This window comes from Leucoraja erinacea, unplaced genomic scaffold (assembly GCF_028641065.1).
Source record: "Leucoraja erinacea ecotype New England unplaced genomic scaffold, Leri_hhj_1 Leri_539S, whole genome shotgun sequence".
NCBI lineage: Eukaryota > Metazoa > Chordata > Chondrichthyes > Rajiformes > Rajidae > Leucoraja > Leucoraja erinaceus.
Window position 1 is genome coordinate 61323 of NW_026576442.1, and position 19650 is coordinate 80972.

General features: G+C 50.8%; 1 pseudogene; it reads left to right on the forward strand.

Annotated features, from left to right (window-relative positions):
* The first annotated feature begins 4133 nt into the window (after positions 1 to 4133).
* LOC129694087 (U2 spliceosomal RNA) lies at positions 4134 to 4238 on the forward strand (annotated as a pseudogene).
* The last annotated feature ends 15412 nt before the right edge of the window (positions 4239 to 19650 follow it).

Below are 19650 nucleotides of genomic sequence, written 5' to 3' on the forward strand. Positions count from 1 at the left end.
TGGGCAGCGTTGTAGTACAAGTCGTATAGGGAGGCAGGGATGACCACCTTGTGACCCTTGATGATTATCCCGTCCCGGAGCACCAGTTCGTCGCGGACCAGAAAGAAAGGGAGGACACCAGCCGGCAGCGAGGTTCGTTTGCTTGGCCACCCCCGCTGGATGACAGCTGCGAGCTGTTGCAGGTCGGGGTCATTGGCGGTGTGCTCAACCAGGCACTGCAGCTGCTTAGAGGGAACAAAGTTGACATTGAGTACCTGCAGATCCTCCTGTTCGTAGGGGTGCCTGTCACAGGTGGACCGGGGGGCCCGGGACAGCGCGTCGGCCACATGCATCTCAGTGCCCCTCTTGTACACGATCAGAAAGTCGAACCGCTGGAGCTGTAACATCATGCGCTGGTGTCTAGCTGGAGCAACATGGATGGGCTCATTGAGGATGGTCACCAAGGGCTGATGATCTGTCTCGACGGTGAACCTGGTACCGAAAAGGAAGTCCTTGAACTTGGAGCAGGCGAACACAACCGCAAGAAGCTCCTTCTCGAATTGTGCATAGCGCTGCTCAGTGTCTGTCATGGTACGCGAGGCATAAGAAACGGGCTGTAGCGAGCCGTCATCATGGAGCTGCAGGCAGGCAGCACCTAGTCCAAAACGGGAAGCGTCGCACGTAACCACAATTGGACGCTGCAGATCGAAAAACTTGAGAGTCGGTGTGCTGATCAGCTTCGTTTTGAGGAAATCGAAAGCCTGCTGGTGTTGGGGAAACCATGACCAGGCAATGTCCTTTTTCGTCAGTTGCCTCAGGGGTGCGCTCAACTCGCTGACGTCAGGGATAAACTTCCCCAAATAGTTGACCATGCCCAGGAAAGGCTGCAGGCTGGTAACGTCTGTCGGAGCAGGCAGCTCGGAGATAGCGTTGGTCTTTTGCGGATCAGGTTTCAGCCCGTGGGCCGTGAAAATGTGGCCAACATAGGGTACCTCAGCTACACGGAACCTGCACTTCGAAGGGTTAAGCTTTAAGTTGATCTGGTGAGCGCGGTCTAGAATCCATCGGAGGTTGTGGTCGTGCTCAGCAGCATCTTTCCCATAAACCAGGATGTCATCCACAATAATGGCACACGGCAGGCCAGCAAACATTTGCTCCATGGAGCGTTGAAACACTTCGCTAGCGCAAAAATTTGAATCTTCCGAACGGTGTGTCAAAAGTGGTTAAGTCCGAGGAGCGTTTGTCCAGAGGTATTTGCCAGAATGAGCTCCTGGCATCAAGGACAGAGAACACCGTGGCCTAGCCGACCTGGGCAGCAACATCTTCTACAGTCCTCATGGGGTAGTGGGGACGTTTTATTGCCAGATTCAAATCTTTGGGGTTGATGCACACCCGTATTTCATTCTTACCCTTCTTCATGGTGGCGACCATGGTGGAGACCCACTCGGTGGGTTCGCTGACAGCTTCAAGCACTCCCTTGGCAACCATGTTTTTCAGCATGGCTTCAACCTTGCCCTTCATGGCAAATGACACCCTGTGTGGAGCAGGGATCACGGGCACTACCGATGGGTCAGTTGCGATCTTGTATACAAGTGGCAGCTTCCCCAGATCATCATCGAAGAGGTCAGGGTACTCGGAGAGTGGATTCAGCATCACACGCACTTTGTGGACAGTACGGTCGAAAGACACCAGACCGAGATCCTGACAGGCTTGATTGCTCAATAGAGTCACACAGTCACAGTCCAGAATAAAAAACGACAGGTCACGGGATGATTTCTGCAGCACACAATGGAAGGTGGCCCTCCCCATAGGTGTCAGCTCCTCTCCCCCATAAGCACGCAATATAGAGCGATCAGCAGTCAACAGCTCATTATTTCTTATCTGTTTGAATAGGGATGTTGACATAACATTCACCTTTGCCCCCGTGTCGAGCTTTGCAGTGAAGGACTTATTGTTAACAGTAATGAGCACAGAAGGATCGGGGAGGCGAGATCGGCTATGAAGGAGAGTGTAAACACTAGCATCTCCCATGGAAATGCCTGGGCTCAAAGTCAGGGGCAGTGTCGATAGAAGACTGGGAATCGAGTTCATTACCAACTTGCTGAAGGTTGTTTAAGAAATGTCTAGGAGCTGGGGGAATGTTCCCACGGGAGCGACAGGCAGCTGCAAAATGGTTCATCTTCCCACATAAATTACAAGCTTTGCCAAATGCAGGACACTGCGACTGCATGGAGTGGATATAATTGCAGTTGGGGCACTTCTTGACAAGCGGGACCCGAGATGCATGAATGGGCCGCGGCGTGGGGCGAAAGTTGTCTTGCTTGCGATGGGGCATAACACCAGTCAGATTAATAGCCCGGTTGTCAGATCCCCTCTGCCCATGTGGCGGGGCAACTACAGCTAGGCGGCATGCATGCATTGCCTGAGTCAGGGTGAGGTCTGGTCTCTGCAGTAGATCAGCACGTAGCTTCTGATCAAGCATGCCGGTGACAAGGATATCTCTGGTGAGCTGGTCACACATGGTCTTGAAACTGCACCGCTGAGCAAGGTAGCGCAGGTCAGCGATAAAACATTCAACAGGTTCATCAGGCTGCTGCCTCCGTGTAAAAAGTCTAGCCCGCTCCAATATGCGGTTGGAGGGCAAGTCACAAATCTCCGCAATACCGGGTCATTGGCAGATTCCGCTGGCTCGATGACCTGGTCGTTGTCATCCAGGCCCGCTGGATTATAGATGAAAGCCTGAGCTCGTTTCATAGCATCGGGACCGGCAAGGTTCAGAAGGAGCGAGGCTTTGACCGTATCAAGGTCATTTCGGTGCACGATGTTGATGAAGTGGTTGTAGTCCATCATGAAAGTAGCCCAGCGTTCCGCAATGTCAGCGTCAAAGACAAGGGGAGAGGGCTTTCGGCGTGAGGATGCCATGATGAATGGGGAATTAAACACTAGTTAGACTAGGGACAAATAAAACCCGATAAACAGGAGGCATGCATTTAACTTTCTGACACCATGTAAAGGAGTCAAGTCTGACACACTGTAATTTTACTTCGGAGTCACATGAGTGACTTCGTGAAGAACCCACTTCCAACGCATGCATGTCATTACGCTACACGCATTGCAACTCGTCATTGTCGGGAGGAAGGACGTTCCTCCCAAACGGCGGGGTTTCGAACCTGCAACAGTAAGGTAAGTGAACATCGTTCTTTACTTACCTTTTTTCTACAGAAGGCTGTTGGAAGCTGGCGGGGGAGAAGTCTGCAAGCGCCGACAAGGACAGCAGGCAGCCAGCAACGGCCGGTGGCACGACAGTCTCCCTTAGCGGGAGTTCGTGCGACTTCAGCTCCGGGAAGAGAATACCGACAAGGGAGCACTCAAGGAGCCGACACAGCCCCAAAGACCGACGCTACATGGCCCTGGGGCTGTGGAACAGGTAAGAAAATTCTTTACCTTTCTTCTTGTTTCCAGGAAGGCTGACGAGCTGCCGCTGTACAGCAGCAGCCAGCCAGCAACGGAAGTCGGCACCACTGGATCCCATAACGGGAGCGAGTGCCAACTTCACCCCATACGGGGTGGAGGGAAAAAACAGAGCCAACAACCCACAAAACAGTGGGTTGTATTAGTGCTCTGGCACTTTTTAAAATTAGGGGGTCCCTAGGAACAGAAGGACCAGCCCCGTAAACACCGGGGTCGGTCCGAGCGGCTCGAACCCGACACGCAGGGAACGACGTTCACCAGCGGGAGAATTAAAAGTCGGGAACAGCAGGTAAGAGACTCTGCGGTTCCTTTCCACTTACCCTTTAGGTGCAGACATGGACCGGGTCCATGTAAGCTGCAGAAAGACCGCAGTGCAGGCAGCCGGCAGGAGAGCAGCAACGGCAGCCGGCAGCGGCAGGAGCAGCAACGGCACGTCGATTCCCGGAGGGGAAAACACCTATGCCCGACTTCGCTCCCGCAAGAGGGGGGGGGGGGGGGGGGGGGAATTCATTTCTGGGGCAGTATGCCAGTCTCGCTTTGGAAGCGAGTCTGGCTTGAAGCAGAGCTAACGGCCAGCGCCGAGGCCAAGGACATTGCAGTGCAGTTGACTGGCTGCAATTGACCGTGATGGACCAGTAATGTGAGTACCGGGGTCGGTCCCAGCGGGTTTTTTAGTTACAGAGATCGCTTCTTGGCCTTTTGGCTAAGATCAACTATAGTAGCTGTTTATTATCAGTTTTAATATCTGATACGTCCCTTATCTAAGGACCATATAAGCAGGAGTGCCCAGAACTGAGGGCATTAGAGTGGGGTTGACCGGCTGCAACGACCACGAGGGACCAGTACCGTCAGTACGGGGGTCGGTCCCAGGGGTCTGAGATAAAGGAGCAGCCAGGAGCGCTGAGAGCGTTGGAGCCGGGTTAAAGAAATGGGCTAGATGGAATCAGCTGTGCCAGATGTCCTCCACACCGGCCATATCCACTCCACGGAAGGAAGGACAAAGCTGGAGAAGGAGGACCGTGGAGCAGCGGGCAGCCAGCAGCAGCCAGCGGCACTTGGATCAACCGTAGTGGGATCAGCTGTCCCCGATGTCGGCCCCGCACCAGCCAGATCCATGCGGCCGAGCGGTAAGGCTAGACACAAATCAAACAAGGTAGTGGACTCAGAAGGGTCCGACTTTGCATAACCGCCGGCGACCAGCGCCCGAGAGCGCTGGAGGAGGAAGAAGTGGTGTATGGAGCCTTCCTCCAACGTGATAAACCCACAGCAGTACCTTTTAGAGGGCTGCACAATGCTTCTACCCCATCAGAGGGGAGCACTGCGGGTCAGTTCTGGGCTGACCTGCAAGAGGGGTCCGCAGAACAAAAGACAAGTGGGCAGGAGGTAAGCCCCACATGGGTACCCCGTGCGGGACCCTAGAGATCTCTAACTCTATAAAAAAAGAGTAGGCAGGACCCTGATGGGCCAGAGCCTGGTAATACAGCGTCCCATGATCCTAACACAGCAGGGACTCTGCTGGACATGGTGGCTGATTACTTTAACCAAGTCAAACATGGGTAGACTTGGATCCAGGATGGCAATAGTATTACTATATGTCTGGCCACAAATGCCAACAAGAAATATTTACAGAGACTGGCCAGACATCTGCCACCTGGCAACGGTGAGGCATTACAGGTGCCCAGTGTAAACCAATGCATTTGGCAGCATATGGGGACGAACATCAGGAACCAGGACCTCAAGATCCAGAAAACCTTAAAGGGATTGACGGAAGGGATCATAGCATACACCCGCACCCTGGACTAAACGGAGGTAACCAAAGACCATCAAGACGCACTAGCTCTGTTTAGTAATATGCAATATGAGCTGAACTACATGTGGAAGGCTGCCATTCAGCCAGCACTGGGACCCTAAAATGCTACCATTTGCAAACAAAGAACCGTGGGTGGACGAAGCAAGACACTGAGGCTCATCAAGGCCAGCGTAGGGCCTATTTTGGAGCACGATACCAGCCACATGCAAGGCCATAAAAAATGTGGCTCATACCAGTGGCAGTGCCAGAAATCAATATAACCCGCAGTATCCTTGTTAGGGTATGGCCAGGGACGGCCACCCTGGAAGATGCGGAAGCCTCAACCTCCCACACAACCCCGAACAAGAGATATCAAACCAGAACCCCCTTTTCAAAAAACCAAGGAAATAACACAACCACTGGTAACCATGGAGGTAGGTGGGTGTGGTTTCTTCTGTTAAAAAGGGACCCACGATGGTGGGGGAGGGGAGGTTGCAACACTACAGTTATGTATGGTATATAATCACTACAGATTCATATAATCTCAGCAGTATTCAGGGTTATCTGATAGGATTTACTCATCCCAATAACCCCAGTACAACATACACCAGAATGGCATTTTGTCCTTACATAAACCAAACAATCTAAAGCCCACATGGTGCTACAAAAATTGTACACAAAAGGTGTGATTGAGCATACTTTTCATGGAACATTAGAATTTGTATCAAACATATTTATTAAAAATAAAATAGATGGGGGTTGCAGGATTATCATTGACTTTTCAACCCTAAACACATTCGTTCAAGATATTCATTTTAAGATGGATACTCTTATTACTGATAAGACTTGGTGTCAGCTGGGTTTTTCTATATGGCAGGCATTCACTCAAAAGAGGGGCAAACATCAGCCCCAATATTATTTACTAAAATTCTAAAACCAGCTTGGCATTGTTATGTAAACAAAGCCATAGGGTGATATATTTCCCCCGTTCTGCCCCATCAATGGGGTACTAGGGAACATTCAACTAGACTCGGCATCTGGAATTCTCAGAGTACCCGACTGGCCTACTAAATCATGGTATTCGGTCATACAGGGGATGGTGTTAGAACCATGTTCCCTCATGAACATAGCCATATTTATTAATTCATCCAGTGACTGGGGGCAGTCATCCATGCCATAAGACTATGGATTTATTGATTTGTAGAGTCTAAAACGTGGCGAGCTCACACCGGGGGCTCCAACACCAAGACCCGGTGTGCGACCTCGCACCACCCGGCGTGGCTTCAATGGCCGCGGGACAATCGCCATCGCCAGCCGGGGGCTTCGACTTTGACTCTGACATCGGGGGGGGGGAGAGTGCAGTGGAGAGATAAGTTTTTTTTTGGCCTCCATCACAGTTATGTGATGGATGTTTATGTTAAATGTAATTATGTTGTGTCTGGGGTCTATTTGTGTGTTATGTATGGCTGCAGAAACGGCATTTCGTTTGGACCTCCAGGGGTCCAAATGACAATTAAATTGACTCTTGACTCTTGATTGACTCTTGACTCTCTTGACTCTTGACTCTTGACTAAAAGACCCACTACACGGCATGGGGCTGTCAGACAGGACGATGAATCTCATCTCATCTGCACTAAGACTGTCAACACGGAAGCAGTACCTTGGACACATCAAGAAATGGGGCATATACTGCTTGGACAACAACCTCGACCAAAAGGCCAAGAACATTCTGGCCGTATTGGAATTTTAACAAGCCTCCATTATGATAATCGATGGAGCTACAGTGCCATCAATAGTGCCAGAAGTGCACTCTCCAATTACCTATCACAAGGAACGGAGCGGCACACGGTGGGAACGCACTCCCTGGTAAGAAAACCAGGTACTCCGAAATCTGGGACGTGGGTGTCGTTCTACACATGCTGAGGAGCTGGTAGCCCATAACAGCATTATCACTTCAGTAACGGACCATGAAGATGGTTATGCTCATGGTGTTATTTACCGCACTACGAGTCCAGCCATTAAGCAAACTGAGCCTGGACTCCCTGATAATCTCACCCGAGAAACTGGTGTTTGTCATACAGGATTTAATAAAAGAGAACAGACCAGGTTCATCGGGTCAAGTGTTTGAATTTATGGTATACCCATATGACGAACGACTGTGTATAGCAAGACACATCCAACAATACATAGAATATACTAAGAGCATTCGAGGTCAGAGAATGGCGTTGTTTATCTCTTACAAGAAACCGCATGAAAGGGTCACGACCCAAACTATATCAAGGTGGCTCAAATATGTCCTAAAGATGGCAGGAATAGACACTAATGTTTTTAACTCTCATTCCACCAGGGCTGCAGCAACATCCGCAGCAAAAATTCTAGAGGTACCCACAGACCAAATCCTCAGAATGGCAGGATGGTCATCCAAAAGGTTTTTCCAAAGGTTTTATAATAAACCAGTTATTTTTTGGAGCCATCATTGTATTCAGAAACCATTTTACGTTCAACAATATAATTTGCCCGAAAGGTTACAGGGCTATGATTCTCAATGTAAAAAATTTATATATTTTTTCGTTATACCACACAACTCTTTGTATAAGTGTGTTTTAAAATTACTAATGATGCTCTCTCCCAATACCCAAGGCAGTTGTGAAGCATGGACTCGTTCCACGGCATGAGGTCACAGAGCTTTGAAATCTTCACGAAGTCACTCACGTGATTCCGAAGTAAAATAGTAAGATTAAACGAGAACTTACCAGTTTGAAGTTTGATCTGTATTTTATGAGGAGGAACGTTGAGGGAATACGTGCCCTCCGCTCCCACCCTCTTATGATCATATCAAAAACTGGTTCCTGTGACCTCACACCGCTGCTTTGAAGAATGACACGCATGCGTTGGAAGCGGGTTCTTCACGTATTCCCTCAACGATCCTCCTCATAAAATACAGATCAAACTTCAAACTGGTAAGTTCTCGTTTAATCTTACTATCTTTACTGAGTCTTTTATTAAAGCACATGTCACTCACGTCCCAGTACTGACTGCATCTAGTCTTCAGATGTACTGGAACCAAAGGGAGGAACAAGGGGAGGACATCACAGTTATACTGATATGGCTGGGCGTGGTTAGTGGTGTTGAGGTAGCTACATTATAGGTTGCATGCATAAACCATCTACAGGTCTGTTCCCCCAACGTGTGGTTACATGGGGGGGTGGGGGGGGGGGTGGGGGCGGCATGTGGCATCACACACACTAACTCCCCCCTTGATATTATATTAATATTATTAATGTGCTCCTTTTACCCCATAACCGCCCTATCCACTGACGCATAGCCCCCAACTAGCAGGCATGTATAGAGAGGGGCGGGGGTAGAGAGTGAGTGCAGAGAGAGAATGGGGAGAGAGAGAGGGGCAGAGACAGAAGGGCAAGAGACAGAGGGAGAGGAGGGTGGAGGAGAGGATGGGTGAGGGGGGAGGGTGGGGGCGGATGGGAGAGGGAGATGGGGAGGGAGTGGGGAGGGGAGGAGAGTGGAGGGGGAAGGGAGAGAGAGGAGAATCAGGATGGGGGAGGGGCGAGAGAGAGGGAGGGGGAAGGGGAGTCAGGGGTAGGGGAAAGGGGTGGTAGAGGGGGAAAGGGTGGGTGAGGGTGGTAGAGAGGGGTGGAGGAGGGGAGAGGAGAGGAGAGGGGAAGAGGGGGAGGTGGGAGAAGAGGGGAAGAGGAGGAGAGAGGGGGGAGAGGTGGAAAGAGAGTGGATGGGGAGAGAGAGATGAGAGGGAGAGAGTGGAGGGGGAGGGGGGGAGAGAGAAGAGGGAGAGAGAAAGGGGAGAGAGAGAGGAAGGGGGGGAGAGAGAGAGAAGGGGGAGTGGGGGAAAGGCACGGGGGTGGGAGGGAGGGAGGGGGATAAATCTCCCACCCCTGTCGCATAGTGATCTCTGCGAGATGGCACTGTGACTCAAGCATCATTTTGATTTTAGTGGGACCACGTGAAGGTTCCAATCTCCCACACCTGTCCCATTGTGAAGGCATATGTAAATGAGATCCATTGTGATTGGACATCTGTGAGGTGACACAGTGACTCATGCAGCATTTACACTTGTCCCTTTACCTCCCCCCTCGACTCCGTTCAAGGACCCAAGCAATCGTTCCAGGTGCGACAGAGGTTTACCTGCATCTCTTCCAACCTCATCTATTGCGTCCGCTGCTCTAGATGTCAGCAGATCTATATCGGTGAGACCAAGCGGAGGTTGGGCGATCGTTTCGCCGAACACCTCCGCTCGGTCCGCAATAACCAAGCTGACCTCCCGGTGGCTCAGCACTTCAACTCCCCCTCCCACTCCGCCTCCGACCTCTCTGTCCTGGGTCTCCTCCATGGCCACAGCGAGCAGCACCGGAAATTGGAGGAACAGCACCTCATATTCCGTTTGGGGAGTCTGCATCCTGGGGGCATGAACATCGAATTCTCCCAATTTTGTTAGTCCTTGCTGTCTCCTCCCCTTCCTCAGCCCCCCTGCTGTCTCCTCCCATCCCCCAGCCTTCGGGCTCCTCCTCCTTTTCCCTTTCTTGTCCCCGCCCACCCCCGCCCCCGATCAGTCTGAAGAAGGGTTTCGGCCCGAAACGTTGCCTATTTCCTTCGCTCCATAGATGCTGCTGCACCCGCTGAGTTTCTCCAGCTTTTTTGTGTAACCGTGACTCATGCAGCAGTTTGATTTTTACATCTTTTGATGTTTTGGGAACAATTTCCGCGTCTTTGCTCCTGGGTTTCGAGGAGATACGTTTCACATGCAAAATAGCCCCCCCCCCCACCCCACACACACACACACACACACACACAGAGTTTTTTAATAGATAAAGGGAGGGGGGGGAGAGAGGGAGGGGGGGGTGGGGACACAGAGAGGGGGGGGAACAGAGAGGGGGGGAGCAGGGAGGGGGAGAGTTAGGGTGAGTGGGGGGGAAAGGAGGGCGGAGGAGTGGAGGGGGGAGGGGGGGAGAAGGGGGGGGGGGGGGGAGAGAGAGGGGGGGGGGGGTTTGTTACCAAAATGAACTCACTGTGGAATTAATCCATTAACGGAGCCACTCTGCTGCTGCCTTTCCATGTTGTCCCTGCCTTCCCTCTGGAACACACACTCCTCGTCCCCATCAGATGCCGAGTTCCCGGAGCCCTGGCTAAATGCAGGGGCCGCTCACGGTTAAGTCTGTGAAAGCGGCACCATCAGAGACTGTGAGGCCCTACATCCTCGGCGCTGCAGACCCCGAGTACGGGGAGGGCGGGGAGGGTATAGTGGGCGTGCGGACGTGATGTCGAGTGGGCCTGCCGGACGGGCTTACGACGTCGAGACGCTGCATACGCCCTCTATGCACCTGCGGGCCGACAGCCCGTTGACACGCCGACTCTGTCATGATGGCTCAAGCCAAAGATCGAGCCCGAGGCCGTCACACTACTCAACAATGTACCTCGGTGATTGCCAATCACCCCCCCACCCAGTATTCGGATTGGTCCATAGTCTCAAATTCAGATCGAATTTGGAGAAGATCTTCACCTTGGACAGCTCAGGGAGTGTGTCCTCTTTCACTGGTAGTCTGTGGATCTCTCTTTTGAGGAGTCTGTTGAGGGGTCTAGGATCTATGCAGAACCTCAACTCTGTGCTGTCCTTTTTCTCCATAACGACCAGCCTGCTACACCACTCAGTTGGTTCCTTGACTTTAGTCAAGATGTCCTGCTCAACCAGTTTCATGAGACCATTCATGACCTTCCCTTTCATGGTTACATGTACCGGCTTTACAGAACACTGTGATGGGGTTACACTCTCCGACTGCATTACTAACTTAAACTTGGCTGGCAGTCATCCCCGGTCTTTCGTTGTCAAAGACATCTTTGTAGCTCTTGAGTAATGATTCAGCCTCACTAACAGCATTCAGGCTCTTGAAATTCTCATAGTGAACCATAATGAGATTCATCTGTTGTGTAGCTTTGCCGCTCGGGAGCGGTGTGAGCCAGCTTTCCTCTACCGCTATGAAGTGAACATGGTACTTCTTGTTGTTAGTCTTGTTCCAGAGTATGACTTTCGTCCTACCTTCCACCAGCAGGTTGGATCCGTTGTACATCTTTAAGACGATTTTGTCTCGTCTAATGTCCTCTTTCATGGGTACAAGATCCTTGGGAATCACATTAACACTGGCACCAATGTCAATCTGAACCTTGATGGCTTCTGGGCCGACCTGCATCTCAGCGAATAGGCCTGTAGAGGAATTGTTTCCAGCTGCATTAACCTCAATGCACCTCACCGACTGTGTCGGAAATGGACGGTGTGTCAGATGACTCTACGAGCTTGTGCAGACCCCGTTTCAGCGTGTCTCCTTCCTCTGATTGCAGCAGCAGGCGAAATGGTTTTGTCGTCTGCATCTGTTGCAATCCTTCCCATACGCTGGGCATTCCTCCATCCTGCGCTTGTGCATCCTTGCACAGAACTTGCACTTGGCTAGTCCATATAACCATATAATAACCATATAACAATTACAGCACGGAAACAGGCCATCTCGACTCTTCTAGTCCGTGCCGAAAACATAATCTCCCCTAGTCCCATATACCTGCGCTCAGACCATAACCCTCCATTCTCTTCCCATCCATATAACTATCCAATTTATTTTTAAATGATAAAAACGAACCTGCCTCCACCACCTTCACTGGAAGCTCATTCCACACAGCCACCACTCTCTGAGTAAAGAAGTTCCCCCTCATGTTACCCCTAAACTTCAGTCCCTTAATTCTCAAGTCATGTCCCCTTGTTTGAATCTGCCCTACTCTCAGTGGGAAAAGCTTTTCCACGTCAACTCTGTCTATCCCTCTCATCATTTAAAAAAACCTCTATCAAGTCCCCCCTTAACCTTCTGCGCTCTAAAGAATAAAGCCCTAAATTGTTCAACCTTTCTCTGTAACTTAGTTGCTGAAACCCAGGCAACATTCTAGTAAATCTCCTCTGTACTCTCTCTATTTTGTTGACATCCTTCCTATAATTAGGCGACCAAAATTGTACACCATACTCCAGAATTGGCCTCACCAATGCCTTGTACAATTTTAACATTACATCCCAACTTCTATACTCAATGCTCTGATTAAAAAAGGCCAGCACACCATAAGCTTTCTTTACCACCCTATCTATATGAGATTCCACTTTCAGGGAACTGTGCACAGTTATTCTCAGATCCCTCTGTTCACCTACATTCTTCAATTCCCTACCATTTACCATGTACGTCCTATTTTGATTTGTCCTGCCAAGATGTAGCACCTCACACTTATCAGCATTAAACTCCATCTGCCATCTTTCAGCCCACTCTTCCAACTGGCATAAATCTCTCTGTAGACTTTGAAACTCTACTTTATTACCCGCAACCCCACCTATCTTAGTATCATCTGCATACTTACTAATCCAATTTACCACACCATCATCCAGATCATTGATGTACATGACAAACAACAGTGGACCCAACATATATCCCTGTGGCACTCCACTCGTCACTGGCCTCCAACCTGACAAACAACCATCCACCATTACTCTCTGGCATCTCCCATTCAGCCACTGTTGAATCCATCTTGCTACTCCACCATTAATACCCAACCATTGAACCTTCTTAACCAACCTTCCATGAGGAACCTTGTCAAAGGCCTTACTGAAGTCCATATACACAACATCCACTGCTTTACCCTCATCAATTTCCCGAGTAACATCTTCAAAAAATTCAAGAAGATTAGTTAAACATGACCTTCCAGGCACAAATCCATGTTGACTGTTCCTAATCAGACCCTGTTTATCCAGATGCTTATATATATATTATCTCTAAGTATTCTTTCCATTAATTTGCCCACCACTGACGTCAAACTAACAGGTCTATAATTGCTAGGTTTACTCTTAGACCCCTTTTTAAACAATGGAACAACATGCGCAGTACGCCAATCCTCCGGCACTATTCCCGTTTCTAATGACATTTGAATATTTCTGCCATAGCCCCTGCTATTTCTACACTAACTTCCCTCAATGTCCTAGGGAATATCCTGTCCGGACCTGGAGACTTATCCACTTTTATATTTCTCAAAAGTGTCAGTACTTCCTCTTCTTTGATCCTCATAGTTTCCATAGCTACTCTACTTGTTTCCCTTACCTCACATAATTCAATATCCTTCTCCTTGGTGAATACCGAAGAAAAGAAACTGTTCAATATCTCCCCCATCTCTTTTGGCTCTGCAGATAGTTGTCCACTCTGACTCTCTAATGGACCAATTTTATCCCTTGTTATCCTTTTGCTATTAATATAGCGGTAGAAACCCTTCGGATTTACTTTTACCTTACTTGCCAAAGCAACCTCATATCTTCTTTTAGCTTTTCTAATTTCTTTCTTAAGATTCTTTTTACATTCTTTATACTCCTCAAGCACCTCATTTACTCCATGCTGCCTATAATTATTGTAGATCTCCCTCTTTTTCCGAACCAAGTGTCCAATTTCCCTTGAAAACCATGGCTCTTTACAATTTTTACGATTTCCTTTCAACCGAACAGGGACATAAAGATTCTGTACTCTTAAAATTTCACCTTTAAATGTACTCCATTTCTCTTCCACATCTTTCCCATAAAACAAACTGTCCCAATTTACTCCTTTTAAATCCTTTCGCATCTCCTCAAAGTTAGCCTTTCTCCAATCAAAAATCTCAACCCTAGGTCCAGTTTTGTCCCTCTCCATAATTATATTGAAACTAATGGTATTGTGATCACTGGACCCGAACTGTTCCCCAACGCATACCTCTGCCACCTGACCCATCTCATTTCCTAACAGGAGGTCCAGTACCGCCCCTTCTCTAGTAGGTACTTCTATGTATTGTTGCAAAAAACTATCCTGCACACATTTTACAAACTCCAACCCATCCAGCCCATTTACAGAATGTGTTTCCCAGTCTATGTGTGGAAAATTGAAATCTCCCACAATCACTGCCTTGTGCTTACTACTAATATCTGCAATCTCCTTACATATTTGCTCTTCCAATTCTCGCTCCCCATTTGGCGGTCTATAATACACCCCTATAAGTGTTGCTACCCCTTTCCCATTTCTCAGTTCCACCCAAATAGCCTCCCTAGATGAGCCCTCTAATCTATCCTGCCAAAGCACTGCTGTAATATCTTCCCTGATAAGCAATGCAACACCTCCACCTCTTGCCTCTCCAATTCTATCACACCTGAAGCAACGAAATCCTGGAATATTTAGTTTCCAATCACAGCCCTCCTGCAGCCATGTTTCACTGATCGCCACAACATCATACTTCCAGGTGTCAATCTAGGCTCTAAGTTCATCCACTTTTCTTACAATGCTCCTAGCATTAAAATATACACATTTAAGAAACCCACCCTCTCTTATTCTCTGATTATTTTCTTTTTCTTCTCTCTCCCCTACATTTTGGGTCAGAGTGCTACCATTCTCTGCCCCCTGCTTCACACACTGACTGCTAGCTTTCCCAATTTGAGTCCCTCCCCCCAACCATACTAGTTTAAAGTCTCCCCAGTAGCCTTTGCAAATCTCCCCGCCAGGATATTGGTCCCCCTTGAGTTCAAGTGCAACCCGTCCTTTCTGTACAGGTCGCACCTTCCCCAAAAGAGGTCCCAATGATCCAGAAACTTGAATCCATACCCACTGCACCAGTCCCTCATCCACGCATTTATCCTCCACCTCGCTCCATTCCTACTCTCACTGTCGCGTGGCACAGGCAGTAATCCTGAGATTGTTACCTTTCCAGTCCTTCTCCTTAACTCTCTACCTAACTCCCTAAATTCTTCTTTCAGGACCTCTTCTCTTTTTTTACCTATGTCGTTGGTACCTATATGCACCACAACCTCAGGCTCCTCTCCCTCCCATTTCAGGATTTCTTGGACACGTTCAGACACATCCCTGACCCTGGCACCAGGGAGGCAAACTACCATCCGGGTCTCCTGTCTGCGTCCACAGAATCGCCTATCCGACCCCCTGACTATAGAGTCCCCTATTACAATTGCCCTCCCCTTCTTTTCCTTACCCTTCTGAGCAACCGGACCGGTCTTTGTGCCAGAGGCCCGGCCGCTGTTGCTGCCCCCAGGTAGGCTGTCTCCCCCACCCTTACTCAAGCATGAGTACTTATTTTCAAGGTGTACAGCCACCGGGGTACTCACCAGTCCCTGCCTCTGCCCGTTGCCCTTCCTAACTGTGACCCAGTTTTCTGTCTCCCGTGGTCTTGGAGTGACCACCTCCCTGTAACTCCTTTCTATGACCTCCTCGCTCTCCCTGAGCAGACAGAGGTCATCGAGTTGCTGTTCCAGGTTCCTGACACGGTCCCTTAGGAGCCCCATCTCGACGCACCTTGCGCAGATGTGGACGTCTGGAGGGCACTCCGACTCCATGACCTCCCACATCTGACATCCAGAACAGTAAACTGCCCTGGCCCTCATTCTCCCCCTTATCCAAATACAATAAAGCCTTACCCGGGATACAAGCCAATCAGCTGCTTCCTCTGGTCCTCTTCCACCAATCAGAGGCTTCCACCAGAATCAGAATCCTTCTCTGGAAGTGAGATGGAACGTTGCAGATTTGGGTAACTCACAGCTCCAGGTAACTCCTCCTCTCACCAACGGCTCCCCGGGCCTCTGTAGAAGCAAGCCCCGCGCTGTTTTTATACTCACAGCTCCAGGTACGTCCTCCTCTCACCAACAGCTCCCCGGGCCTCTGTAGAAGCAAACCCGCGCTGTTTTTATACTCACAGCTCCAGGTACGTCCTCCTCTCACCAACGGCTCCCCGGGCCTCTGCGAAGGAAAATCAACCTTCTTTTCCCTCGGTTTGAATCGTTCCACCTTGTGTATTGTCGGCTCTTCGCCAATGACCTGCATTCTTGTCGCTGTTACCTCCAAGGATCTACATATGTCCACAGTCTCCTGCAGTCAGATTCCTCTTCTGAAGGAGTGTCTTCCAAGTTGACTGGTCTGCAATGCCAATGACGATGCAATCCCAAATTTAGCTGTCTTTCACGCAATCACAGAAGTTGCAAGTCTTAGCAAGCGCCTTCAGCTCTGCAACATACGATTCAATGCTTTCCCCTGGTTTCTGGCCTCGTTTATTGAAAACAAATCTTTTATACGTTTCATTCATCTCTCCTATGATGATGGTAGATATCTTGTCAATGACTTTCACATCCGTCTCATCTGATACCGTTTCAAATGTCAGGGTATTGAAGGTTCGCAGTCCTTCCGGTCCAACAGTATGCAGGAACACTGCTTTTTGATACTGTTTCCCCTTCATATCCAGTTCTGTTATCACTGCATAATTTTCATACATATGTTTAAACAATTTCCACTTCCACCCTGTTCTCTTTGAGCTTTAGATTGGGTGGTGGAGCCACGTGGAAAGATGGACTGGTCTGCGCCATTTTGAAATATCAGAGTATCCCCTTGCTCTTAATAGCTTATGTTATCTTTAAGCAGTCTCCCACAGCACGTCATTTCAACCCTCCACACCCACAGCACTGATTTGCACACTGTGTGTGCTCACTGACCTGCAGACCATTCCACTCATGCAGTCTGGCCACTGAGCATTGAAACACTGATTCCTGAAAGCTTTTCAAAGCATTTTTGCTAATCATCATAGCATCCATTTGATCCTCAGATATTCACTTTCACTGCTGCCACAATGTGCCAACTGTACGACCACATTCTTACCCAGACTCGATACCACAGCCACATCTGCTTCCTCGGGGCCTGCCTGCGCCTCCATCTCATACCCCATGGCTTCCAGCTCCAGTTCCCTACCTCCCAGTTCGGACCCCAACCGGACCATCGGTACCGACTGGCCATCCACTGGCACACCCAGCAATTCTCCAACCGGGCACTGAGGTCCACCCTGGCCGCGATGCGCCGGCACCAGCAGGACCTCACATCAACACTCCCTGAACTTCAGGCCTCACTAACCCAGACCTGCAACGGACCCCAATTATATTTTATCCGCCGGAAGATCCACCTCTTCAATCAACAATTCCTGGCCCATCTGAACTCCACCAAGGACCACAAATTATCCCGCCTCCAGGCTGCTCCCGACGGCCCGCAACACCCGCAGACTCCGGGCCCCAACTCTGCCCTGCATCGCCTGCCCGAGTCCCGCGACACCCGCCATCTTGGCCACGAGGAGCGCCTTCAATACTCACCAGGACGCCGCCTTCACCGACCTCCACGTTGATGCTGCCGCCGACCCTCACCTGCCGACCGATGACGCCCAGCCTCGCCGCTTCGGTAACTCGGACTTTCTTCTCCCCGCCGATTCCTCCGACCCTCGCCGCCCTCTGGGACAACCTAGCCTCATCGCCGCACCGGGCCTACCCAACGTCGCCGTCGCACTGGGCCCCCCCAATAACGCCGCTGGACCCGACCTACCGGGCATCGCCGCCGGACCCGACCTACCGGGCATCACCGCGGGACCGGGGCTTTCCCAGCATGGCCGCTGCACCGCACCCGACCCATCTCGTCGCCTTCCCGGGCTGGCCGAGCCGTGCCGCCCCGCCGACCATCCGCCCACCGGGACCTCCCACACATCCCTCCCATCGCCCGCGGACCCCAACTCAACCGCCCATCGACTCCGAACATCGGGTCCGCTGACCCGCGCCACTGGACTCTCACCATCGGGTCCGTTGACCCTCGCCACTCCACCTCCCTCCAACAACCCACAGCCGTCGCCTTACCTGGAGCCTGGACTCTCCACTGGGCCTGAAGCCTTCACGCTGCTTACTCCCACTCTCCTGGGTTTGACTCCACTGGGTCCTAGTGCCAGTCGACCCAGCCTGGTCTACCTCAGTGGCAGTTCGACTGAGTCTCCCCCCACCCCCTCTAACTGTGTGGCCCCTGCTCTTCCCCACCCACACCACAGCCCTCTCACCCCCCCACCCCCTGACCACCCACCACCCCCCCCACCACACATCGCCTCGTCCCCACCTGCCTTCCTCCGGCCCCAACCCCCCTCCCTGCCGGGTGTTCACCCTCCCCCCCGACCTCCCCCTCTCCATCACCGAACGGTCCGTCCTCAACAGAGGTCTTACCTTTGTCCCCCTCCGTCCCCATCTTAATGAATTCCGCGCCCACCACGACTTGGAGCGCTTCTACCGTCGCCTCCGCCTCACAGCGTACTTCCATGGCAAGGAGTCCTCGCCCCCCACTGATGACCCCTTTTCCCGTGGCCAATTTCCGGCTTTAGAACTTTTTATCAATAACTGCCGTCGCGACATCAACCGCCTCAACTTCTCCACTCCCCGTCTCACTCCAGTCTCTCACCACATGAACGTTCTGCCATCGACTCACTCCGCAACAACCCAGATTTGGTTATCAAACCCGCTGACAAGGGAGGTACCGTGGTAGTCTGGCGCGCCGATCTCTACAAAGCTGAGGCCACGCGCCAACTCTTGGACACCTCCTCCTACTTACCCCTGGACCATGACCCCACTGACGAGCACCAGGCCACCATCTCCAGCACCATCACCAACTTCATCCACTCCAATGCCCTACCCGACCGAGCCTCCAACCTCATCGTTCCCCAGCCCCGCACAGCCCGATTTTACCTTCTCCCTAAAATCCACAAACCTGACTGTCCCGGAAGACCCATTGTCTCTGCCTGTTCGTGCCCCACCGAACTCATTTCCAAATACCTTGACTCCATCCTATCACCCTTGGTTAAATCCCTCCCTACCTATGTTCAAGACACCTCAGACACTCTCCGCGCATTCAATTCTCTAGGCCCTCACCCCCTCATCTTCACCATGGACGTCCAATCACTCTACACCTCCATCCCCCACCACGATGGTCTCTTAGCCCTCTGGTTCTTCCTCGACCAGAGAAGCAACCTATAACCAGCCACTGACACTCTCCTCTGCCTAGCGGAGCTGGTCCTTACCCTCAATAACTTCATGTTCGACTCCTCCCATTTCCTCCAAATACAAGGCGTAGCTATGGGCACACGCATGGGCCCCAGCTATGCCTGCCTATTTGTAGGTTACGTCGAGCAATCCTTGTTCAATACATACCAGGGCCCCATCCCCGACCTCTACCTCCGCTACATCGACGACTCCTTTGGTGCCACCTCCTGCACCCGTACACAACTGACTGACTTCATCCACTTCACCACTAACTTCCATCCGGCACTCAAATACACCTGGACCATTTCCGACACTTCCCTACCATTCCTTGACCTCACTATCTCCATTGCAGGTGATAGACTTCTGACCGACATACACTATAAACCCACTGACTCCCATGGCTATCTGGACTACACTTCTTCCCACCCTGCTTCCTGTAAGGACTCCATCCCCTACTCCCAATTCCTCCGTCTACGCCGCATCTCCTCCACGGATGAGGCGTTCCACACCAGGACATCTG